The sequence below is a fragment of the Lactuca serriola genome, chromosome 8, assembly GCF_051521515.1.
Source record: "Lactuca serriola cultivar US96UC23 chromosome 8, Lser_US96UC23_V15, whole genome shotgun sequence".
NCBI classification, from domain to species: domain Eukaryota; kingdom Viridiplantae; phylum Streptophyta; class Magnoliopsida; order Asterales; family Asteraceae; genus Lactuca; species Lactuca serriola.
The window spans coordinates 234,757,475-234,784,432 of record NC_136415.1 but is presented as its reverse complement, the minus strand read 5'-3'; positions in this window follow the sequence as shown (position 1 = coordinate 234,784,432).

The window sequence follows — 26,958 nt, the reverse complement described above, 5'->3', positions numbered from 1 at the left end:
TATATATGTTAGATAGTTAATGGGTCTTAGTGGGGGTTTCTTCTGCAACTGATGGTGGAGAGTGGAAGGAAGGGAATCATAGGAGGATCTAGGAAGTATGTTAGCTTGACAGATGTGATGTATAGCAGTAAGGGCACATGATTGGTAGTAAGGGAATCACTTAGAGGAATCGGGATGACTCTTAAGGAAAGTACAGATAGTGTAGAAGGTAGTATTGGGTCCGTACTAGTGAAAGCACAGGATCCATACTCGAGGCAAGGGAAGTCACAAGGATACTAAGGAACTTGCTAAGTGTGGAAATTCTTCGAGTGTTTTCTGATAGCTATACTGTTTACTTTCAGTATGGTGGTCACTTGAGGTGGTTCAGGTCCTGGTGAGGGATCATGTTTGGGCTCTGGAGCTGGAATCTTGGTTAATTAGATGCGAGAGTTCATTTCGTCTGAGATTACCTGCAACATGCTGGAGCAGACTCCTGTGATCTTTGGTACGGTCAAGGAGAGCATTATGGATATTTTGTATGAGCATTTGGGCACATTCTACTGAGATGGTGCTTTTGGTGGGTACATGCTCTCTAACTTTTCGAGAGTTTTGTGCATGTGGGGCTCCTAAGTTCTTTGGGAAGAAGGACCCCATTGCTAGCTGTGACAACCCGATATTTCAAGACGATATGATGTAACGCAAGTCAAATTTAGGTCAAAATTTAACTTTCCTAAAATCTTATTTGGGTTAAATAAAGTAGAAGGAATCGTATCAAGGTTTCCAAGCATATAAAGAACAGTAAAATCCGAGTTATAACGAAGAAGTTATGACCATTCTAAGTTTTTCCAACAGAAAAACGGCAATACGAAGTTACGTAAAAACTCGAATCGGAGATCGAGCGACTTTTGGCCGGAATGACCTAAACGAGAATTGAAGGTCTCGTCAATGGTATTTCAGCGGTAAAAAGTTTGGCAAAAACCGACGTCAGATAAAAATGTTATGAATTTTTAAAGAAATTCCTTAATCACGTCATTTTAATAAATAAATAATAAAAATTATTTCAAAATTTGCCAACGGAATCTAAACGAAAGTTGTAGATCTTAGTCTCACCTTCGCGTGGATATAAAGAACGTCGAAAACGGAGTTCGTATGAAGGAGATATGAATTTTAGAAGTTTATTTAAAATAAATATAAATTTAAATAAAAACTCCCGGTATTATCCGAAGGGGAGTCATCGGATAGGACCGGAGTACGCCCTGCGTACCCTCGTACGCCCCGCGTACTCAGATCGAAGGCCTCGGATCGTCCACGTCGCCCTATGCGAAGCTACCGACCCGCCCGTCCGACCCGCCGTCCCATCCGAAGTGCGTAAGCGATGACGTCTCGTATGCGCTGCGTACCCTCGTACGCCCAGCGTACCGAGGCGGTTCAGCACCACTATAAATAGTGATGCGAGGGTCTCCGGGAAATTTGCTCAATTCTCCTCTTTTCTCTTGCATTTTGCCTCGTTTTCCATGCCCGTTCAAACCCGAAGCTCTGGCCTTTTTGCTCAAGTCCCGAGGGTCGATTTTACTCCCGAGATTCCCGAGAATCTCGAGAAAAATCCGTTTCCCGAGACGAAACTCTGCCCGGTTTTCCATCTCGCTATCTTCAAACGTTCAGGTGAGTTCATACCCCTATAATCCACACTTTTAAATGTTTTATAAATGTTTTTATATGCTTTTAAGGGGGGGGGATACAAGTAAAACACGCGATGATTATCGTATGTTATATAAAGTTTCGTTATACACTTTTTATCAACGGAATCACATGTGATTTATAGCTATTATAAAGAAACTTTCGTATGCAAAACGTATCACGATAACATCATATCTTTTGAAATGAAAAGTGTTGCTATTTATATACAAATCAAACACTCTGCTTATACTGTATGTATATGTGTCCACCTTCGAAACTATAAACATACAATTATTTTGGCACGAAAAACATCAATATTTTGGGATACTTGTTGTGAGTAAAACAATCATATGGGATTTATAACTAGTATACAAATGGAATTACTACAAGTTTAACAGTTTTACTAAACATATTACTTCAAATGACTTTCTTAAACATTTTACATGATTATTGCTCGTTATCAAACTGTCTTACACACTGTAAGCTTCCTTTCAAACTCGGTTACAAAGGTGTTTTTCAAACAATGGTTTTCCGTGTACTTAAACTGTCTTATCAAACAAAATACTTTCAATCATTTTATAAACCGACATCAAGTCACAAATGCTTTATTAGACTTTTCAACGGATTTACAAAACTTCCTTATGCTTTTATATTATAAATTGCATGCCTCTATATGTATAGTTATATAAGAAATGTTTAAAAGACTTAGAAAGGCTATCCACCCTATTTCCTTTTCGCGCCTTGAGATGTGGTCTGGTGGGATATTGGGTATTCGTCCAAAAGTCGTTTAAATATTAGTTATATATCATGTATGCATATATGGTCATAAGTGTTCCATCAGTTAATTTAGTTCCTATACTCTTAGGTAGCAATGGTGTATAAACCTACTTGGACACTCATCAATTACATTTTAGTAAACTATTATAGGAATAGTTTATAGTAAACAAAACATTTTCCCTATTACAAGAAATTACACCGGAGTCAGTTCATTCATGAGTCTAGACTATATGTTATATGAAAGAATACTCTTACATGAATACTTATACATGAATACTTTTACATAGACATTATATGGTAGATTACTACTACATGTTATATGAAAGAATACTCTTACATGAATACTTATACATGAATACTTTTACATAGACATTATATGGAAAATTACTATTACATGTTATATGTCTAGATACGGTTATATCGTTCACCTTTCTATCTTTACCTTGTGATACAATCACATCATCGACGAGATAGATTGGGACTTTATCTCCTAGTACCATAGGATACTTTGAGGGACTAACCATTCCGACAACCACTGTTAGCTACAGAGGTAAAGGAACAATCTACGGATGTTTTAGGTTGATACCATCGTGGGTATACATAAGGGACTAACTATTCCTAAACCCGACTGTTAGCAACAGAGGTAAATGAACAATCTACGGATGTTTTAGGTTGATACCATTTCAGGTATACTTAAGGGACTACTAATAAGAGTTAAACAGGGAAAAACCGTCATATTTTCAAGAGATGCGTACTTTCAAAACAGTCAGGTCTAGGTAAAGACTACTTTCAAAACATTCGAGTCTTGGTAGAAGACTACTTTTATACTAGTAGGAAATATGGGATTTTCTAGAGCTTTTCATACTTATACTAAATGTTTCATCATTCATTCACCAGTCTTTCATATCAACTAATCAAAGCAATGACATTAAATACTTATGAACTCACCAGCTTAAATGCTGATCTACTCTTTCAAAATAACTTGTATTCTCAGGTTACAAATAGACAGGTGTCGATGCAAGGTTTAGAGAAGACGGAGCAGTCAAGACTCGTCTTTTATTTTGATCAGTTATCATGTTGTCTTGTAGTATGAAAGAAAACACTTATAACTAAAATTATACTATTAATGCAATGGATGATGTTGTTGCTTGTTTACTACTTTACATTTGTTGTGATGCATACATGACGTCCTCCGCCCCAGAACGTTTCCGCCGTTTGTGGTTTTGGGGTGTGACACTAGCAGATGGTGGATAGCTGACATCGGGAATGCCTTCTGGTCTAGCCTCTTCCTTGAGGAGGTGAAGGTCAGACTTGCTTCCTGTCTTTTGAAAGACAGAGCCCATGACTGGTGGAAGTAGGTAGGTCATGTGTAACATCCCAAAATCCAAGACCAAAAATTTCACTTTTAATTTCATAAATCATAAAACAGATTATTGAAAACATCATTAAGTTATCTCATATCATCAAAACCCATAAGTCATATGTATCAAACATGTCATACAATAAACATAATGTCTAACATGTCCGGGTACTGGCCTACCGCTTCGGTCTCTTTCAACCAGTCACTTGCCTAGCATATCAGGGTGATGACCTACCCCTTCGGTCTCTTCAATCGGTAACTTCCTAGCATAGTAGGGGGCTGGCCTACCCCTTCAGTCCTTTCGACCGGTACCCTTCCTAGCATATCAGGGTGCTGCCCTACCCCCTTAGGTCCTTTTGACCGGTATCAGGGACTATTTCACCCCTACCTCTACCATATAACATCCTAGTACATAAACACATAAGTCACATACTGCCTCGCATATTAGGGTGTTGGCCTACCCCTTCGGTCCTTTTGACCGATACTAGGGCCTATCCTACCCCTCCTATCACTATCACATAATATCATAGCATACTAGCAAATAAAGCATAACAGCTGGTGGCATACCAGATAATTATCACAAAGACATTCATCTTTACTATAACACTTACTAGTGGGCCGGCATTGGTTCCTTCGACCCACTTTTATTGGAAGGTAACTCACCTCAAATGTCATGTAGTAGTTGAACTATCCTCGACTCTGAAATCAACACCACTCAATCTCATACACAAAAAGATCTTCTTAATTACCCTTTCATACTCGTAACCCCTAGTGCTTCAAATTTTTTCAAAGTCAAAGTCAGCCTGCTGGTCAAAGTCAACATCCTGAGTTGACTCAACTCGCTAAGTTGGTCCATCAACTTGTCGAGTTCCATGAATCATCAATCCTGAAATCACGATACAACTCATTGAGTTCTTTCATGAACTCGCCGAGTTCCTCCCTATAATAGAGTCGGGACATCACAACACAACTCGTCGAGTTCCTCCTTGAACACATCAAGTTCTTCAGTCTTCAAAACCCAAAACCATGGCCAACTCGTTGAGTCATCTCCTAGACTCGTCGATTTGGCTCGATAATAGAAATGGTTGGGGGACTATGATGCAACTCGCCGAGTTGGATGAACAACTCATCGATTTCTCTTTGTCTAAATCCATTCAGTCACTTCCAATCGAGTTCAATGCTTCCAAACCATAGATCTGGTCCCCTAGGGCTGTTATATCACGTAAAGTTGCTAACTTTATGTCTATGCATGGTGTCATGAAGCTAGAAACACCAAAACTAAGATATATAAGAGATCTAGGGCATGGAGAAAGGCCAAGGCTTTATAACGCAGGCCACTTTAAGCCTCATAAGCTCATGAGTGCCTAGATCTGAAGTGACAACTTCATAATATACTCAAATCCTGAAAATGACTTCTATATGGCCCAAAAGTGACAACATACTACCGTAAATGAAGATCTAAGTAATTGAAAGCCAAGGTATCAACTTTATACTTCTAATGAGTCAGAAATGCAGCTCAAACTCTGGATCTACTAGCTTCCTCTTGAATCCCCAAGCTTCTCCTTCCTTCACAAGCTTCAAAATCACAAAGAATGCGAAAAATGGCTCCAAACTCTCCAAAAGTGGATTTGGGTTTCTTAGCTAGGGTTTGGGACGATGGAGGTTGTAAATGAGGCCAGCCTTTGGAGGTTAAGGTGTTTAAATAGGGTGCAAAACGCTTAAAATTAGGGGTTCATTCTGCCAGGCCTACTCATCGAGTTGAGGCTCTCAACTCGTCCAGTAGACTTCATAACCCACGTCCAAATCCATATCTACTCGAAGAGTTTGGGGCCTCCAACTCCTCGAGTTCCTGTACAAAAATGAATAACTTATAACTTTAAATACATACCAGGAACCGGGTGTTACACCATGCCTTGGGAGGCGAGGTTGTTGAGGCGATGAGTTGGGACGATTTTGTTATAGGTCTAGGGCTAAGTTTGCATCAGTGATCGAGGTTCAACAGTTGGCGAGGAAGTTCCAGGACCTTCTCCAAACTACTAAGTCAGTGACAGAGATTACTGCCATGTTCTGAGAGAGGATTTTGTTGGTTCTGCAGTACGTGGTGGATGAGGTAACGAAGACGGCCAAATACCATGGTATGTTGAAGCATGATATATGGGAGTTTGAGAGCATGTCTAGCTGCAAGACATTAGAGAACATGATAGCTTAGGATCACAAGCAGGAGATTGATCTGGAGACAGTAAGAAAGAGGAAGTTGGTTCAGGTGCAGGTTTTAGAGGGATCGGGTAAGAATCCCAAGGTTATTGATTCGCGTTCAAGAGGCCAGCAGGGTCGGTGCTGCTGTGGCAAGTGCGACAAGGCACATGATGGAATTTGCAGAGTGGGTGGGTCCAGCTACTATAGGTGTGGCAAAACCGGTCACTTTAGCAGGGATTGCCCTACCATCCAAGTATCTGATTTGATTTGCTTCCATTGCAATCGGAGGGGCCACAAGAATGCCAATTATCCGAGTTTGGAAGAGGGATCGGTTGTAGCCCCCACTCCAGCTACATTAAGGATTACCAGCGGCCGCTAGGGCAAGGCAAATGTGCCAGCTGTGAGGATCCGTGCTTTTTAACTGTCAACCAAGCAGGCTCGCACAACATCAGATGTGCTTACCAATATGTATCTCTCCCTTATCTCGTTTATTGCTTTGATGTTTATGGTCATTTTATTTGATGTTATATAGGGACTTTCCTAGCGAATGATGTTCCAGCTTTAGTCTTTTTTGATTCATGTGCCACCCGATCGTTCGTATCTCTTGCCCTTAGAAAGAGATTTAGTGACGCTCCAGGGGAGCTTGATAATCTATTAGAGGTAGATATCTTCGACTGTCGTCCAATACAAGTATCGAGGGTTCATCGAGGTTGTGTTCTAGAGTTATTTAGCGATCGGTACTCAATTGATTTGGTTTATATTCCTTTGTGCGAGAGCAATGTGACTGTGGGGATGGATTGGTTGACCCAAATGGGGCGATGATTGATTACGAGCACCAGTTAGTGCGGGTTTAAACCTCAAGTGGGGAAGAGCTAGTTATTCTTGGTGAGGATGCTCAGCATGGACCAACTCTCTGTTCATCTGTGAGAGTTAAGAGATATCTACAGAAGGGGTGTTCTAGTTTTGTGGCTTATGTATTGGATAACATGTAGGAGAGAAAAATGACGATTGATTATGTGTCGGTCATTCGAGAGTATTCATATGTGTTCCTAGAGGATTTATCTAGAGTGCCTTCGAAGACATAGGTGGAGTTCCATATTGATCTAGTTCCAGGTGCGGTTCCGATAGCCAAGGCACCTTAAAGGTTAGCATCGCCAGAGATGCAGGAGTTGTCTACACAACTGCAGGAGATGCTAGACAAGGGGTTTATCAGACCAATTTATTTCACCCTGGGAAGCGCCAATTTTGTTTATTAAGAAGAAAGATGTCTCCCATAGGATGTGCATCGATTATCGGGAGCTAAACAAGTTAACGGTGAAGAACCGTTATCCACTTCCGAGGATTGATGATTTGTTCGACCATTACAGGGTGCGTCTTGGTTCTCCAACACTGTTCTACATGCAAACTATCATTAGATGAGGGTTAGGGATGAGGATGTTCAGAAGACGGCTTTCAGGACTCGTTATAGTCATTACGAACTTGTGGTGATGCCTTTTGGGCTCACCAATGCACCTGAAGCGTTCATGGATCTCATGAACAGGGTTTGTGGGCTGATGTTGGATCGTTCCATGATTGTTTTCATTAATGATATATTGATCTATTCTAAGACCAAGGAGTAGCATGAGGATCATCTACGAGTGGTTCTAGAGAACCTAATGAAGGAGAGACTTTATGCCAACTTCTCCAAGTGCAAGTTCTGGTTGCGCGAGGTGTTGTTTCTGGGGCACCTTGTCAATCAGAAGGGTATATTGGTTGATCTAGACAAGATCGTGGTCATGATGCAATGAGAGGTTCCAAGGTCTACATATGATATTCGTTAGTAGCCTGAGCAGCAGGCGGCGTTTGAGACTTTGAGACAAAAGTTATGTGAGGCTCCGATTTTGGCCTTGCCAGAGGGTGTAGATGATTTTGTGGTACATTACGATGCGTCAAGTTCGTGATTGGGCATAGTATTAACATTGAGGGGTCGTGTGATAACTTATGCTTCGAGGCAGCTGAAGCCTCATGAGGCGAATTATCCCACTCATGATTTGGAGTTGGGGTGGTTTTGCCATGTAGATTTGGCTTCATTAGTTGTATGGGATTCGTTGTATCATCTACATAGACCACAAGAGTTTGCGGTATTTGATGGATTAGCCAAATTTGAATACGAAGTAACACATGTGGCTCGATGTGGTGACGTATTATGATTGTGAGGTCCTTTTATCACCATGGGAAGACAAACGTGGTGGCCAATGCTCTTAGGCGCAAGGTGGATGGTACTCCTATCAGGGATGTATGTTTGAGGATGACAGTAACTACCCCACTCTTGGAGCAGATCCATGAGGCTCTGGTTGAGGTCATGAAAGAGGAGCACATGAAGAGTGAGCATATAGTGGGTTAGGTCTCCTCTTTTGATTATGATAGTCGGGGGCTGTTAACCCATCATCAGAAAGTTTAGGTTCCATATTTCGAGGGTACACGACAAAATTTGATGGAGGATGCGCATAAGTCGAAGTTTTATATTCATCTAGGTACAACAAAGATGTATAAAGACCTCCTACTTATTTATTGGTGGCCCTGCATGAAGCGTGATGTGGCCTAGTATGTGGAGAGGTGCTTGACTTGCAAGAAAGTCAAGGCCAAGCATCAGAGACCTCACGGAAAGGTGGAGCCATTAAGTGTTCCCATTTGGAAATGCGAAGAGATTACGATGAATTTTATCACGAAGCTACCATAGACCGCACGAGGGGTGGATTCGATTTGGGTCATCGTAGATCGATTAACCAAGAGTGCGTATTTCTTTCCTATTTAGGAGATCATCTATGTGTAGAAGTTGGCGTATGTTTATATTCGGGAGGTTTGTGCACGACATGGGGTTCCAATCTTGGTGGTTTCAGATTGGGATGTTTTGTTCACTTCTAGGTTTTGGAAGAGATTACATGACGAGTTGGATACTCATATGCTTTTCAGCATGGCTTTTCATCCATAGGCTGATGGGAAGAGTGAGTAGACTATTCAGACCTTGGAGGATATGCTTCGGCATTGTGTGCTGGATTTTAGCAATAGCTGGCATACTGCGACAACCCAAAAGTTTCCATTCTATAAAACCATCCACAATAATCGAAGTCAAATCCGTTCTGCTAACTTTCAATTTTTTGGGATAAGTTTGAGTATTTCAGGATTTACACTTAAAGAGATATCAGGAGAGAGGATACCATTGTCCTTTAAAGGGACTGAAGGAGTCATTGCCCTCATGCAATGGTTCAAGAAAAAAGAGTCGGTCTTCGAAATCTGTTTATGCCCAGAAGGAAGCAAAGTGAAATTTGCTGCCTGCACCTTCGATGGCAAGGCCCTAACATGGTGGAACAGCCATGTTAAGTCACTGAACCTATCAGTGGCAAACTCAATAGGTTGGGAAAACCTACAAGAGTTAATGCGGGAAGAATATTGCCCGTTAAGCGAGATTCAAAAACTGGAAGAAGAGCTGTGGGATCTCACTATGGTCGGCTCAGACATAGTGACCTACACAGACCGGTTCAGCGAACTAGTAGCTCTATGCCCCGAGATGATTACCTCGGAGAGCAGGAAGATAGAAAGGTACATTTGGGGTCTGACTGCTCCGACCCAAGGAAACGTACTGTCTTCTAACCCAACCACGTTCAATAGTGCTAAATGCTTGGCTCAGCGACTCATCGATCATGGAGTCCGCCACAGCGTAAAAGTCCCTATTCCCGAGTCATCGAGGGAAGAGGACTATAATAAGAAGTCGGGGAACAAGAGGAAGAAGAAACAAACAACACAAGACACCCCGCAAGAGCAACAAGTGAGTACTATGTATACCGCAACGACGCCTACTGCTTCAGCACCTGCCAGTCGTTATGCTGGAAACCTTCCAAAGTGTGGAAAGTGCAACTTTCACCACACCAGAGTATGCCGAGAAATGCAGTGTCTGAACTGCCACAGAAAGGGACACACAGTCCATTACTGCAGGGCACCGGCTCAATCGATATCCCAAGTCCTCGGAGCTGAAGAAAACCATGCCTACTATGGCTGTGGTGAGACTGGACACAACCATAGGGACTACCCGATAATCAGGAACTCAGGCGTGGATGGACATATTCTGATGATCATCACAGGAGAATCTACCCCGGAGTCGTCGTCGAGTAGTGGTACGTTTTCAAAATAGTAATTACTTTTAAAATTAACTTATATTCATATAAGATTAAAATTTGGGGATGACACTTAAAAGTAACTATAACAACTCACATGTTAAAATAGGTCGAAATATTCAAGAGAACTAAAAGATCCTTTAGAGAAGCTATTATGGCTCACCATATACATCAGGGTTGTGCGCAACTAAGATGTTGCAGACTTAGAGTGAGTGACTCCGCTTAGGTCCCCTTTCCTTAATTGGTTGAGGATTTGAGGCAGAGATGCTCAGTCAACTGCCTGTCTCATCTTAAGTATTCACAACTTGTGTATGACGGGAGATGGTAGTGGTACCATGGGGGATCATGGTATAAAAGTATCCCTTCAGTTAGTAAAGCACTTTTATTTGTATGTATGCGCACATAGCGGTACGATACATAGGAGTGTTAATTTCAAAAATAGAAAATAGGAAACACGAGAACAGTTACAAGGAGTACACTGTTGAACATACTAGGAGTATAATACCGAGCATACTAGGGATACATCATTGTTTATCAGACGTTTCTTTCATTTGACCAAAACTTTGTTCAGTATAGAGTCCGTTGTTTTCTTTCATCATGAGTTGGCGTGGTCCTCACCATACTGATTTCATATGTTTTTATCGCCTCGATCGGCAAGTTCTCGAAACTTTCATCATTCGTATCGAAAGTCCGACCTGAATCAAAAATATTATCTTTCGCATTCTAAACCCCCGAAGTACTCGTGCGAAGAGTACTTTGTCCTCCGAAGCCTTATCGTCAGATGTCCGCAGACCATCACGAAATACCACTTGTCCAGCAGACCAAGTTCAAGCACTGAGGCTATGGACGAATACAGCCCGCTTATTATTAATGAGTGTATATGCGAGGGTGGTATATGAGTATGTGTGTTTCCATCCTATCTCTTGTCCTCGTTGGGTTGTGGACCTGGGAAGAGTCGCACATCCGACAGCCATACTAATCTTAATCATATATGGCTTGTATACGCGAGGTAATGATAGATGGACCAAGTATGAATCCTATCAAGAACACCCGGGGCAAAGTTGCCAGGTCTACAAGTGAGTATTCTACAAAGCAAAAGAGCTCAACCCCAGTAGTAACGTTAAGAGAGCTAATTTCGAGACGAAATTCATTCTAACGGGGGGATGATGTGACAACCCAAAAATTTCCATTCTGTAAAACCATCCACAGTAATCGAAGTCAAATCCGTTCTGCTAACTTTCAAACTTTTGGGATAAGTTTGAGTATTTCAGGATTTACACTTAAGGAGATATCAGGAGAGAGGATGCACTAGGGTATTGTGCAACTCTGTTTTTCCAAAACTCGTTGATATTAGAGTTCAATGCCTGAATAAAATATTTTCTGCCAAAAACCTTAGGGGTATATATATGGTTCTTAGCCATATTTATTCATTTGTTACATTTCCAACTACAGAAAAGCCGATTTCTCTCTCAAGGATCTTCATCCGTTCACCCCCAATTGTAAGTACATCGACCCTAGAGTGTATTAAAGGGTACTACATGACTAGATAACATGGAAATCATCCATAAAACCCAAGGAAAGGGTGTTCACGGCCCAAGATCCTCTTGGACCGTGAACACTAAATTTGAGGCCAAAAGTGTGCCTTATGCCCCTATAGACCTTGGAACCGAACATATAACAATCCTTGACATGTCTAGGCCTTAAAATCATTAAGAAACAAGGGCTAGAAGTGAGTTCACGGCCAAGGATGTTCTTGCGCCGTGAACTCCTTTTTATGGTGCCAAAATGCCCCCAAATGCCTTCCTTAAGCCAAGAGACTAGCCTAGCACTTTACCGTGATGTGTTTAGGAATCAAAACAATCAAAATACCATCACCCATAGGTGATTACAGCCGCAAACACAAGCCAAAATGGTCCAAGGGCCGAAAACTCAAGTTAAGGGTGTTTGGATGCCACAAACACTTCCTAAGGCTTAGACTTGAATTTAGGATGCTTCATTATGACCTTTAGGACCCTCATAAACATAAATGGCCATGAGTTTACAGTTGTAAACTCATTAGGTCCGTAAACACCTCAACAACTCCAAAGAAGGTGGTGTTCCTCATCCTAGGGTAGAGCTAAGGTCCCTAAATCATTCCCTAGCCTTCAAACTTGCAGTCATACATGAGTAACCATGAGTTTACGGCCGTAAACTCCTTTGGGCCGTAAACCCATGGTAGTAAACTCATGTGAGTGCCATTCTACCTTCCTTTGTTGAATCACATGTGATTCCAACACTTGGTCAAGGTCTTTCCTAGTCCCGGAAGGTGTTTCCTTTCATATAGTTGTTTATAAACACTATATTCATGTCAATATGTATCCTTATATATCATTTAGGACTTATTGTGTCTCGGGACTTCATTCGAGGAACTTCTCATCCGTACGCGCATACCCGTTTGAATCACCCACATCAGGTGAGTTCATACCTCGTAATGACTCTTTTAACTATTTTAACTGTTTTAGGAGGAAATACAGGTTGAACACAATGATAATTGTGTAAATGTTTGTTGTTAAACATCTTTCAAAATGTTACTTATGTTAATTATAAGTTGTCAAAACATTTCAAAACTCGTTTAAAGTTATGTTACTTTATAGTTATACAAAACTCCGTTTTTAAAGTAAAACCATAACTTAGTAGAGAAATGAGTCTTTTCAATAACAGTCCAAGTAGAGCATTAGTAAACTATTATAGGTATAGTTTAGGAGAATGCTATTCATTACTTCTAGTACAATGAAGCACACAAAGAATCAATACCATAACAGAACAAACAGTGAAGAGAATCAAACAATACCAGAACATAACATAACAAACAAGTTAAGTTGCTATAGCATGAGAACACATAAACATGATCTAATTATACCAATGGATCACTAACGCATTAGTGATAGTTATATTGGGTATACATGATCATATAACTTTAATGTGAATTACACGGCTTGCAAGAAATTGATGGGGTTGTGTTTGGTTCCCTTAATCTCTTTACATTGAGAGCGTTTAGTAGGGGTTCTAGCTTTCACATTATGACAGTAATAAAACAAATATGTTTTTAGGTTATTAGTACATCCGCATGTCATTTTAAACGACATCTGTGTACTTACTTTTCCCCTTACTTTCATAAAGTGTCGGTACCACTTGAAAGTTGATCTATTTTCTAGTCAAGATAGTTATAAACTAGGGAGAATATACTTTTACATTTGACAAAGGAACAGTCGAGTTTAACATAGAACAGAAGATGCCTTGGTAGAAGGCTACGATTAAAGGTTAGATCATAATGCTAGCTTTATGATTCATTAATTTATACACTATAGGATACATATATACTAATAGATTCCGACAGCTAATAGGATGTGTGCTCTTTGCTTCACTTCCTGTTCCCGTTGGACGTGGGCTTGGAATGAGGTCACCCAATCTATTATCTACCCGAATCTATATATATCCATGCTTAGTATACATTAAGTCATCATAAGGGTACCAGGTATGGATCAGGTCACAGGACACAGAGTAAATGCACAGTTTTTCTAGTACAAAACTTACTTTTCAAAGTCAGTACTTTTGGTATACAAAACTAGAGATTTCCCAGATAAGTGCTTAATCCATTTTATTAAGCCAGTACAGTTTTAGAGACTTTAGGTGAGTAACTCTATAACACCTTGGTTTATACACATGTTTATATATAAAACTAATATCTAATAGATAGTTAAATGTGTGTTTTCCTCCTTACTTCTTGTTCCCGTTGGATTGTGGGCTTAGGGCAGATTCACCCAATTAACTTTCTACTAGATATCAGATTATATATATAGCAGTATAAACAAAGCTATTATAAAAGTAGTCACCGTAGTCATTATTTTACTATAAGAAATATAGGTTTTCTTAAAGAACTTTTCATTAAATATAAAGGAACCATTACAAATAACTCCATGAGTAACAAGTGAATACACCAGGGTTATATATGACAACGATCTAACAACCAATTGAATGTGTGCTATCTGCCTTACTTCCTGTTTATCGTTAGGTTGTGAGCTTGGGGCAGATACGCACAATCGATTGTTTGTTTCCTCTGAGTATATATAACTTGTACCCACTTAGTACCCATAGAAAGGCTTGTAGTGTCATTTTACTTAACTTTCATTCAGGTAGGAAATATAGGATTTTCTAGAGTAACAGGCGAACTTTTCAAAACAGAACTTATAGTTTACATCACTTGTGCATATACATTTTCAACCACATTTTAAATCTTACTCACATCACTAAAATCTTATGAACTCACCAGCTTAATTGTTGATCAAATCTTTCAAATAACTTGTATTCTCAGGAGACTATTAGACAGGTGCTCGTGCTGGGAATTTAGAAGATGGAGCATTATAGCTTCAAGTCTTGTTTTGTTATTTGTTTATGACTTCTATGTTTTGTGAACACATACATTGTAAACACTTTCTTTCTAAATTAAATGGTTGTTCATTACTTGCTTACCATATACATATCTCGTGATACTTGAGATGACGTCCTCCACCTTCGAATGTTTCCGCCGTTCTGGTTTTGGGGTGTGACAGATACGTACCTCCCGTTGGTTGAATTTTCTTACAACAACAGCTACCACACCAATATTGATCAAACTTATTTTGAGGTTCTCTATGGAAGGAAGTGTCGAACCTTGATTTTTTAAGGCGAGGTCGGTCAGTGAATCATAGTTAGCACAAAGGTGATGCTCCGGACTATCCAGTTGATAAATTAGGTATGCGGGCAGAAGTGTTATGATGATAGGCGACGATTGGATTTAGAGTTTCAGGTCAGGGACATGGTACTCTTGAAGGTGTCACCTTGTAAAGGTGTCATCCGGTTTAGGAAGCGGGGCAAGCAGGGTCCCTGATATATTTGTCCTTTCAGGGTTATTTCCCGGGTGGGCAAGGTAGCATATCATTTTGGAGCTACCCGAAGAGCTCAGTCGGATTCACAACACTTTTCACGTCTCTCAAATGTTGAAGTATTTGGTTGATGATTTTTAAGTGAGGAGGAGCGCCTAAACTACATATAGAGACCGGTTGTGATCCTCGATAGGAAGACCAAGATCGCGAGAAACAAGGAGGTGGGATTAGAAGGTGAAATGGAAGCACTCGAAGGGCTCTAAGTGGACATGGGAGCCTGAGGAGGAGATGCGGGAGAATTACCCTGAGTGGTTTGTTCTGGTGGACTTTAAGGATTGATTCCGATTCAAGTGGGGGAGAATTGTAGCACCCGTGTTCCATGTATGGAAGCTACACGGGCATCCCATACAGTATGCAGGGCGTAATTCCAATTAACTGAAACCCTATTTTTAGGTTTAAGATCCTATTTAAAGGTCTTATAACCCTTGAGGTCTCCTTTATCACCAGCCTCCATTCCCCCTTATGTTATTTTGAAACCCTAACCTTCTAGAGCTTTTTTTGGACGTTTAAAGTGTTCTTGGAGCATTGTGAAAGAGGGAGAAGCACACCATTGAGGATTTTTAGGCTTGGAGCTTGTAGATACAAAATTTCCTACACCTATGCAAGCTTTTGGATGAATAAAGTTCTTACCCTGATGGTTCATTTGCTAGATCTTGTTTGTTGGTGAATCCTTATGTGTTTTGGTGTCATGGATTTGTTTCGTGTGAGTATAAGCTACTCCAGAACTCTTGAGCATTTTTTCTAGCCATTTCTAAGGTTGTTAAGTCATAAAAATCAAATCTTGAGGGTTATAGCCCACCCATGCATGAGTTGTTGGTCATTTTGTGAAGTTATGAACCTAAGGTTTGGTTTTGGGCTCTATTAATCCATGAAAAAGCTTAAATTTTTTGACTTTATCAGTTCAGACCTTCCCAAGATTAAGATCTATTAGTTGGACGTATGGTATTTAAGCATTAAGAGCTAAAAGGTGACTTTTGGGAAACATGGGAGTACGTTGGGCATGCCCTCTTGGTACGTATGGCATAACGCATTTAGTCCAAATTCATTTCCTGTTGAAGCCCAGTACGCAGGGCGTAATGAGGATGTACGCATGGCGTACACCACAAAGTCTTTTTGTGCTATTTTTAGCCCTGGGGTCATTATGGGTTTTGGGCCATTAGTAGTTGGGTGAAGTATGTGAAGGATAAAATGGTCTTTTACCCTTAGTAAGATAAATATGATTTGTATCATTGATTATGGGTTGTTACCCTGATTATTAGTTAGGGTTGATTTTGGATATGTTTAATGAGGAGTCGTCATAGCAACAACTCGAGTGTATGATTTGTTTATCATCAGATTGAGGTGAGTCTCTTCACTGTACTTGTGGTCGAAGACACCAATGTCGGCCCACTGGATTATGTTGTAGAATGATAGTTATTTTTGTGACACTTACTGATATGCTTGTGTGTGCTTTTTGTCTTTGTGACTCTTGCAAATATGAATGCATGCTTAGAATTAGGGGTGAAATAGACTCGTACCGGTTGAAAGATTCTGAGGGAATCGGAAGGGACTCAGGGGTGAAATAGACCTGTTATAGCCTTAGGTTGATGTATGTGTGTCTCTCTCTCTCTCTCTCTCTATATATATATATATATATATATATATATATATATATATGATGTGTATGTATGTAATGTGGTATTTTGGAGCACTCACTAAGCTTTGTGCTTACGGTTTATGTTTAAATGTTTTTCAGGTACTTCCGGTTCAAAAGGGAAGGGTCTGGCATGATCGCATCGCATCCACTAGTGTTTAGTACTTTATGCTTATGAGATTGTATTGTGATAACTATTTTTCCACATTGTCATGCTCTTGATGGTTTGAAATGAACGATAGATGGTTTTGGTTGACTTAAAATCAAAAAAATTTACTCAGTATTTTTGGGATGTTACAAAGTCACAACGGCTTACAAATTGTTAACCTTCAAGTGGGCATTTTTAGTAAAAAAAATATCAGTGATAGCTTTATTGAAAAAGGATGATTTTAAAAGTGGTTAAACTATAATGTCTTTTGTGCCATTTGTGTTACATGGAAAACAAAAAAAAAACACACAATATGCCATTAGAATAGTATAACTTCTTGGTTCGTGGTGCTTTGAATTCCACAGTTTGGTTGTTTTGTAATACCGAGGAAGAGGATTCTAAATCAAGTTTTTATTAAGCGCTCTTTTTCTATGCAAGTTTGGTATTGGCTATGTTCTTGGAGCAAAGAGTTATAGTCTCCTCTTACGAATAGGGTGGCACTGTTGCTTGAGCCAAATTCCTCGTTACAAGGGAAGAAGAGAAAGAAGCTCAAAAGGACCATAATTTAAAGAAATTGATCACCCAAAACTTAACTTTCACTCATTCAATCGATGCTTAAATACAAAGCTAAGAAAAAAATAATGTCACACCGCCAAACCGGAACGGCGGAAAGTTCAGGGGCGGACGACGTCATGCTCAATATCACAACGTATGCATCATAGTAGACCAAGCAACAACATCCATTTCATTAATATTAAAGGTTTACATGGTATTCGAATCACATATTATTGACTCCAAAAGTAAATAACAAAACAAGGACATGAAGCTACTATGCTCCATCTTCTGAATCCCGGTGCGCGTACCTGTCTACTAGTTTCCTGAGAATACAAGTTATTTTGAAAGAGTAGATCAACATTTAAGCTGGTGAGTTTCATAAGTATTTTTGTTATAAAAAGTATACTCTAAGTTCTTTAGAAAAAGTTCGCCTGTTCCTCCATAAAATCCTATTTTTTCTGATGTGATGAATGATAAGTAAAAATGACTCTTACAATACCTTCTGTGAGTACTTAATGAATACAAGTTATATACAATCCACATCAAACAAACAATGAGTTATGTGGATCTTCCCTAAGCCCACAAACAAACAAGAAACAGGAAATGAGGCGGAAGTCACACATTCCATTGTTTGTTAGATCCTCATTGTATATAACCCTGTTGTATTCACCAGGTACTTACAGAGTTAACTGTAATAGTTCTTTGACATTTGATGAAAATATTCGTTAAGAAAATCATATATTTTCTTTAGTAAATTGGTAACCACAATAGTTCCTTCTATAATCACTTAGTTTATACTAGCTATATATAATCTAATATCGAACTGACAGTTCAATGTGTGAATCTACCCTAAGCCCACAATCAAAAAAGGAACAAGAAGTAAGGCGGAAATCACACATTCCACTGTCTACCGGATATTAATTATATATAACTCTGCTGTATAAACTAAGGAATTATAGAATTAACCATTTAAGGTTCTTTATGTTATACTATTTTAATAAGAAGTATTAAACCTTTTATAAATAAGTTTCTAGTTTCACTAACTCTATTGTGAAACATTGTTTTCGGTAATAAATGTTATTGTTTTCAGAAAGTTCTATCGAAAACTGTTAACCTTAAAAGAACGACGTTTACCATAGAAAATCCTATATTTTCTATAAAACTGAATGGTTGTCTATGTTGTTCCAAGATCGAAAGCACAAGTATAATCAATATACGTACTTCAATGATATCTAGTTTTGTTGATAAGTTAAACTGAATAAAGACTTGTTTAACCTGAAAGCCTGATACGGAGATACTACCCTCCTATGATTACTTAATACATATGAGCTATATATAACCGAGATCGAACAGACAGTTGAATGGGTGAATCTGCCCTAAGCCCACAACCAAACAAGGAACAGGAAGTAAGGAGAAAATCACACATTCCACTGTCTACCGGACTTCAGTTTTATCAAACCCTATTGTATGTACTGAGTAATCACATAGTTAATATCCCTTGAGATTGTTCATGAAAAGTATATTACTACGTAAATATATCGTTAGTAACTATTTGTGAGTGTTATGACCATACTAATGGATACGACGTGAGACGGACGCCAGTATCGTTTATGACATTGTCACCCACAGACCTGCCGGTCCAACTGTAGCTAGCAGTAGTGGTGACGGATTTTTGGTCCCAGATAGATCTATTCACAAATTCACGCTCTCCCTCAAGGAGACTCTGATTCATAAGGGTAAACTTCCACTGGTACTTATGCGAGTACTCGAACACGTGTCTCACAAGCTAGATTAACGACTTTACAAGTAATTATACGGAAAACGCTTTTGATAATTAACAAATAAGTTTGTAAAAATATTCCTTGGTTTCCTAATCGCCTTTGTAGTTAGATTCACTAATTTCATGTCTACATGTATCATTACATGCTATTTAGGACTCATTTGTGCAATGGGACTGCGTTCATGAGTAGAACATCCTTATTCCAGTCTTCAATCGAATCACTCACATAAGGTGAGTTCATACCCCGATATCTTTCTCAACTTTTTAATGTTTTTAGGGGGGAATACAAGTATAACACAAGGAATCTTGTGTTTTAAAAAATAGATTGCTTATTATGTCTTTCTTACCTTTACAAATGTGTTTAAAACATGAAACTTGTTAAAATATGGAAAATGAGCTTATATGTTATAAGTTAGTTTATGAAACAAAGGAATCTTTTTACAAACTTATCTGTTAATTATCAAAAAGGTTTTCCGCATAATTACTGGTAAAGTCGTTAATCTAGCTTGTGAGACACCTCTTCGAGTACTCACATAAGTACCAGTGGAAGTCTACCCTTATGAACTAGAGTCTCCTTGAGGGAGAGCGTGAATTTGTTTATAGATCTATATGGGACCAAAAATCGCTCACCTCTACTGCTAGCTACAGTTGGACCAACAAGTCTGTGGGTGACAAAGTCATAAACGATACTGGCATCCGTTTCATGTCGTATCAATCAGTATGGTCATAACACTCACAAATAGTTACTAACGGTATATTTACGTAGTAATATACTTTTCATGAACAATATCAAGGGATATTAACTATGTGATTACTCAATACATACAATAGGGTTAGATAAAACGGAAGTCCGGTAGACAGTGGAATGTGTAATTTCCACCTTACTTCTTGCTCCTTATTTGGTTGTGGGCTTAGGGAAGATTCACCCATTCAACTGTCTGCTCGATCTCGGTTATATACAACTCGTATGTATTAAGTAATCATAGGACGGCAGTATCGTCGTATTAGGCTTTTAGGTAAACATGTCTTTATTCAGTTTAACTTATCAACAAAACAATATATCATTGAAGTAAGTATATTTATTATACTTGTGCTTTTTGATCTTGGAACAACATAGACAACCAGTCAGTTTTATAGAAAATATAGGATTTTCTATGGTAAACGTCGTTCTTTTAAGGTAAACAGTTTTCGATAGAACTTTCTGAAAACAATAACATTTTTTTTCCGAAAACAATGTTCCACAATAGAGTTAGTCAAACTAGAAACTTATTTATAAAAGGTTTAATACTTCTTATTAAACTAGTATAACATAAAGGACCTTAGATGGTTAATTCTATAATTCCTTAGTTTATACAGCAGAGTTATCTATAATTAATATCCGGTAGACAGTGGAATGTGTGATTTCCGCCTTACTTCTTGTTCCTTTTTTGGTTGTGGGCTTAGGGTAGATTCACACATTGAACTGTCAGTTCGATATTAGATTATATATAGCTAGTATAAACTAAGTGATTATAGAAGGAACTATTGTGGTTACCAATTTACTAAAGAAAATATATGATTTTCTTAAAGAATATTTTCATCAAATGTCAAAGAACTATTACGGTTAACTCTGTAAGTACCTGTTGAATATAGCAGGGGTATATACAATGAGGATCTAACAAACAATGGAATATGTGACTTCCGCCTCATTTCATGTTCCTTGTTTGTTTGTGGGCTTAGGGAAGATCCACATAATCCATTGTTTGTTTGATTTGGATTGTATAGAACTTGTATTCATTAAGTACTCACAGAAGGTATTGTAAGAGTAAGTTTTACTTATCATTCATCACATCAGAAAAAATAGGATTTTCTGGAGGAACAGGCGAACGTTTTCTAAAGAACTTAGAGTATACTTTTTATAACAAAAATACTTATGAAACTCACCAGCTTAAATGCTGATCTACTCTTTCAAAATAACTTGTATTCTAAGGAAACTAGTAGACAGGTACGTGCACAAGGATTCAGAAGATGGAGCATAGCAGCTTCATGTCCTTGTTTTTTTATTTACTTTTGGAGTCAATCATATATGATTCAAATACCATGTAAACCTTTAACATTAATGAAATGGATGTTGTTGCTTGTTTTACTATGATTCATATGTTGTGATACTGATCATGACGTCCTCCGCCCCCGAACGTTTCCGCCGTTCCGGTTTGGGGGTGTGACTGATTGGTATTAGAGCATTGTTTATAGTGAACTGAGCTTATCAACCCATAAAATATATACAACTATAAATACAATGGGGCTGCAGTGCTCAGACTAAAATTATATTTTAAAATATATTAATATTTTTATAAAAGTATACATACCTGCATACATATATACATACTAGAACAAGTATCACCAGAAGAACAAAATAGAAGTATTTAAAGGTTGGTCACTGCGGTCAAACCTGAACAGTTATGTAATCATATATTGGATCAATATAACCTGATCAACTATACTTATTTGAGATATGACCTACATATTTTTTGGGAGTGATATGGTGTTGCAACAGACTTAAAACTTACTTAACTCTTTATGCAAGGGGATTTCTAGAACAGAACATAAAGTTAAAATACTATAGTAGTATTTTATGATACTATAAGATAACAACAAGATTAAAACTTACCAAGTTCATACCATTAAAATACTATAGGAGTATTTTAGGCATTATAAATAACTTATGTGATAATTTTAAAGACCCTTACTGTTAGGTCTATAATTTCAGAGTGTATACTCCCAAGGTTTTATATAATTGAGATTTTATAGACTTAGAATTTGTGATCTATACTATACTTCCTGTTACTTGTTTGGTTGTGGTTTTAGAGTAGGGTCACTTATTCGAAGGTCTATTTAATCTTAAATTGTATACAACTTGTATAACTGCACAATTATAGGAGGACCCGGTAAGAATCACCCCATAATGTTTCACTTAATCTCATAGATTCTTTAGACACTTCCATTCTCGCACGACAAACCTAGGTAGATGTAACCACTCCATCATAGCAGTCAGCAAAGGAGTCAAGGAGGAAAAAGAAGAGATTCATGAGTAATTTTCCAAGGAGGGATCAGCCGGAGATACCAAACGTCCTATACGTCACGCGAATAACTAATATACTAAAAATAATCTAGTGAGTTAGTGAATACACTACTCACTCTATGTGTTAGGATTATTTCATTTTCGTAACAGCTGGTAACAGATATTCAATTCACAGATATTCATTTGAGAGTAGTCACTACTAATTCATAAGGTTTATTTTATATAGACTTCTGTCATGAATTGTTTTTAGAACCCTATGAAAGTCGGAACAGGATACACTCAGAACTAGGATAACTTAGTTTAATCAGCATTCGACTTATAACCACTGCTATAGACTTATCACCATTTCATCTTGTATTCATTATAGCAAAAGATGTCTCGCGATAGAACTATAAGATGCATAGTCAATACCACAACAGAGAATCCACCATAGCCTCCACCACCACAACTCGATCCTGCTGCTTTCCAAGCAGTGGTAACAGCCACAACAACAGCTGCTATAAATCAAATCTATGCAAGTGGTACCAGTGGATCTGGTAGCGGTACCCACCTATCTAACCTTGAAGTTACCCACGGACACCCACGGGAGTGTTCGTACAAAGACTTCATGAATTGCAAACCCAAATCCTTTAATGGAAATGGGGGAGTCATTGCTCTGATGCGATGGTTCGAGAAAACTGAATCAGTTTTCGAAATCTGTCTGTGCCCAGAAGGGAACAAAGTGAAGTTTGCTGCCTGCACCTTCTCCGATAGAGCCCTAACATGGTGGAATGGCCATGTTAAGTCACTGACCCAATCAGTGGCTAACTCTATGGGTTGGGAGAACCTGAAAGAGATGATGTTGGAAGAATACTGTCCAAGAGGCAAAGTTCAAAAGCTGGAGCAAGAGCTATGGGAGCATACCATGGCCGTCCCAGACTTAGTGTCCTACATTGACAAGTTTAGTGACCTGGTAGCACTGTGCCCCGAGATGGTTACCCCGGAGAGTAAAAACATAGAAAAGTGCATTTAGGGCTTATCTACCCAAATTCAAGGGAATGTATTGGCTTCTAAACCGACTACCTTTGATAGCGCCAAATGCCTAGCCCAGCGACTCATTAACCATGGAGTCTGCCATGGCATGGTAGCCCCAGTTCCCAAGCCAACAAAGGGAGAGAACTATAAACGAAAGTTGGGGAACAAGAGGAAGGAATGAACAACACAGGAAACGCCGCAGGAGCAACAAGTAGTTACTGTACACGCCGCCATAACACCTGCCACTCCAGCGCCTGTTAGTCGATATGCCGGAACTCTCTCGGAGTGTAGTAAGTGTAACTACCACCACACCGGAGCTTGCCAAGAGATGCAGTGCATGAATTAACGCAGGAAGGGGCACATTGCCCGCTTCTGTAGGGCACCGACACAACCAATCTCCCAAGTCCCCAGAGTAGAAGTGAACCAAGCGTGCTATGGGTGTGGTGAGATTGGGCACTACAAGAGGGACTGCCCAATAACGAAGAACTCGGGCGGGGAGGGGCGAATACTAATGATCACCGCAGGAGAGACTGCCCTGGAACCACCTGTGAACATCGGTACATCTTCTAAATAAACTTACTTTAAAGATTAAAATTTTATTAAAAATTGGGGAAATTCAAAGTTGTTATAAATTATTTACTCGAACAAATCACAACATTCATAAGGGAATTAAAGATCCGTTCAGGAGAGTTATGATGGCTTAGTATATACGTCAGGGTTATGCATAACTAAGATTTTACAGGCTTAGAGTGATTGATTCCGCCTCATTTCTTGTTCCTTGTCTGGTTGTGGATTTAGGGCAGAGTCACTCAGTCGACCGTCTTATTCATCTTAGTTATACACAACTTGTATGTGCCAAGCGATCATAGTTGTACCGAGAAAGGTCATAATATAAAGTATCGTCACTAGTTATCAAAGCACTTTCACTGCTAGTACTCGCTTTTGCGATACGATTTGTGGCAGTGGTAATATCGAGAAAACACTAGAAACCCTACACAGAATGCACTGTCGAGCACACTCAGATTACACCATCGTTATAACAGACTTTTCTTTCAAATCGACTTAACACTTGTTTCTATAAAGAGTCTGTCGTCGTCAATCGATGTGGATTGGTGTGGTCCTCACCATACCAGGTTCATGTGTTACGAAAACCCACCGCCTTAACCGACCGATTAACGAAACCCTCGACACTCGTAACGACAACCCGACCCAGACCTCAGAATTTTCTCTGGTCTTCTAAACCCTGAAGTACTCATAATAGGAGTATTATGACCTTAGAAACCTTGCCGACATATACCCAGCAAAACTTCCTGAACTACCACTCATCCAACAGATCAAATTCAAGCACAAAGGCTAAGGACGAATACTGTTAACCTACCATTACTATGTGTATACGCTAGAGTAGTATATAATTAAGATTATGCAGACTGATAATGTGTGCTTCCGCCCTATCTCTTGTTCCTTGTTTGGTTGTGGACCCGGGGCAGAGTCGCACATCTGACCGTCTTACTAATCTTAATTATATACGACTTGTATGCGCGAGGTAATGATAGATAGACTAGGTGAAAATCCTATCACTTTAGGGCAAAGTTTCCTAGGTCTACGAGAGGATATTCTGCCATTCAAAGGAGCACAACCACTAAAGTCTTGCCAAGAAAGCTAATTTCGAGACGAAATTCTCTCTAACGGGGGGATGATGTGACAACCCAAAAATTTTAATCTTTTAAAAGTCAACTTTAGTCAAACTTATTCCTTCTATTATCCCGAAGTAGCTAGATTATTGGTTAATAAGTATATAAGCCTTGTATCTATTGTGTTATAGTTTGGAGAGAAAAGCCTTAAGAAACCGAGATCCTTCGCATGGAACAGAAACCCTCGCAGTCGTGAACACTTCCGATCTGTGAACTCACTTTGGTTTGCGGTCGTGAACGAGGCCTCGGCCGTGAAACAAAGTGAGTTCATGGCTCGGAAGTGTTCACGGCTGCGAGGGTTTGTGTTCCATGCGAAGGCTCTCGGTTTCTTATGGCTTTTCTCTCCAAACTATAACACACTTGATACAAGGCTTATATACTTATAAACCAATAATCTAGCTACTTCAAGATAATAGAAGGAATAAGTTTGACCAAAATTGACTTCTATAAGAATAAAATTTTTGGGTTGTCACAAATAACAACTAGATAATGACTACTAGATATATGAGATAATAGTAAACGAAAATCCTTTACTCCCCCTCAAGTTGGAGCATGTAAATTACAAATGCCCAACTTAGCTACTAGTTCATTCAGTTTGTTAGCTCTTAAATCCTTGGTAAAAACACCAGCCAACTGTTCCATCATGTTCACATAAATCTGTTGTATATCCCGAGACTTAAATCATTCTTTGACAATGTAACAATCCATTTCTACATGTTTAGTTTGCTCATGGAAAACTGGGTTGTTGGAAATGTGTCTTGATACCTAATTGTCACAAAAAAAAGTGATGTTGCTTTGATGTGCGCCATTTTTAGAATTTTTAGCAACCAACAAAGCCACATGACTTCACTCAATGTATGTACCATTTCCCTAAATTCTGCTTCAGCAGAAGAACGTGAAAAAACCATCTGCTTCCTTGTTTTCCATGAAATCAGAGCTCCTCCAAATAAACGCCAATAACCAATTCGTGACTTTCTCAAGAAGGCACACCCTAACCAATTAAAATCACAATAAGCTACAAGCTCAATACCTCCATCTTTGGGTAGAAGAATGCCCTGACCTGGTGTGGCCTTAAGATGATGTAAGAGACGAATTGTAACATCCATATGATTTTTTCTTGGATCTGAAACAAACTAACTTAACCGATAAACATCATGTGTAGTATTCGATCTTGTAGCCTGCAAGTATAACAAGTGACCAACAAGTCTTCTGAAGTGACTTGCTTCAATTTGTGGACTATCAGCACACTTGTCTAATTGAATATTTTTTTCTATTAGGAAAGAGGTTGGTTTACATCTCATCATTCCACCGTCCTTTAATATGTCAAGAGTGTATTTTTTTCTGAATCAAAACCATTCCACTGGATGTTTTAGCCACTTTAATCCCCCAAAAATACTTTAATGAACCCAAATATTTTATGCTAAAATTCTTATCAAGATAGACTTTTGTCTCTTGCATTCTTTTTGACTCGTATCCTGTGATAATCACATCATCGATATATATTAAAACAACAAGAACATCTTACCCTTTTCATATATACAAACAGTGACACATCTGCATGTGTTTGCCTAAAGCCTAACAATGATAAATCCATGGTGAATTTCGTCTATCCTTTTTTTACCAAAACCTTCTAGAATCTTCATGTAAACTTCTTATTCAAGGTCTCCGTGTAAGAACTCGTTATTGACATAAAGTTTTTGAACAATCCAATCTATCTGTGTGGCTATGGCTAGTAATGTTTGGATTGTGACACGCTTGGCCACTGGTGCAAAGGTATCATGAAAGTCAACTCCCTCCAGCTGAGTCTACCCTTTTGCTACAAGTTGTATGTTATACCTTTCGACCTCTCAATTTGGCTTATATTTCACTTTGTACACCCACTTCGAATCATTGGCACTTCCTCAAGCACCCACATTTTATTCTCTTCTAAATCCTTTATTTCATTTCGCATGGCTTCTTTCCATTGTTCACATAG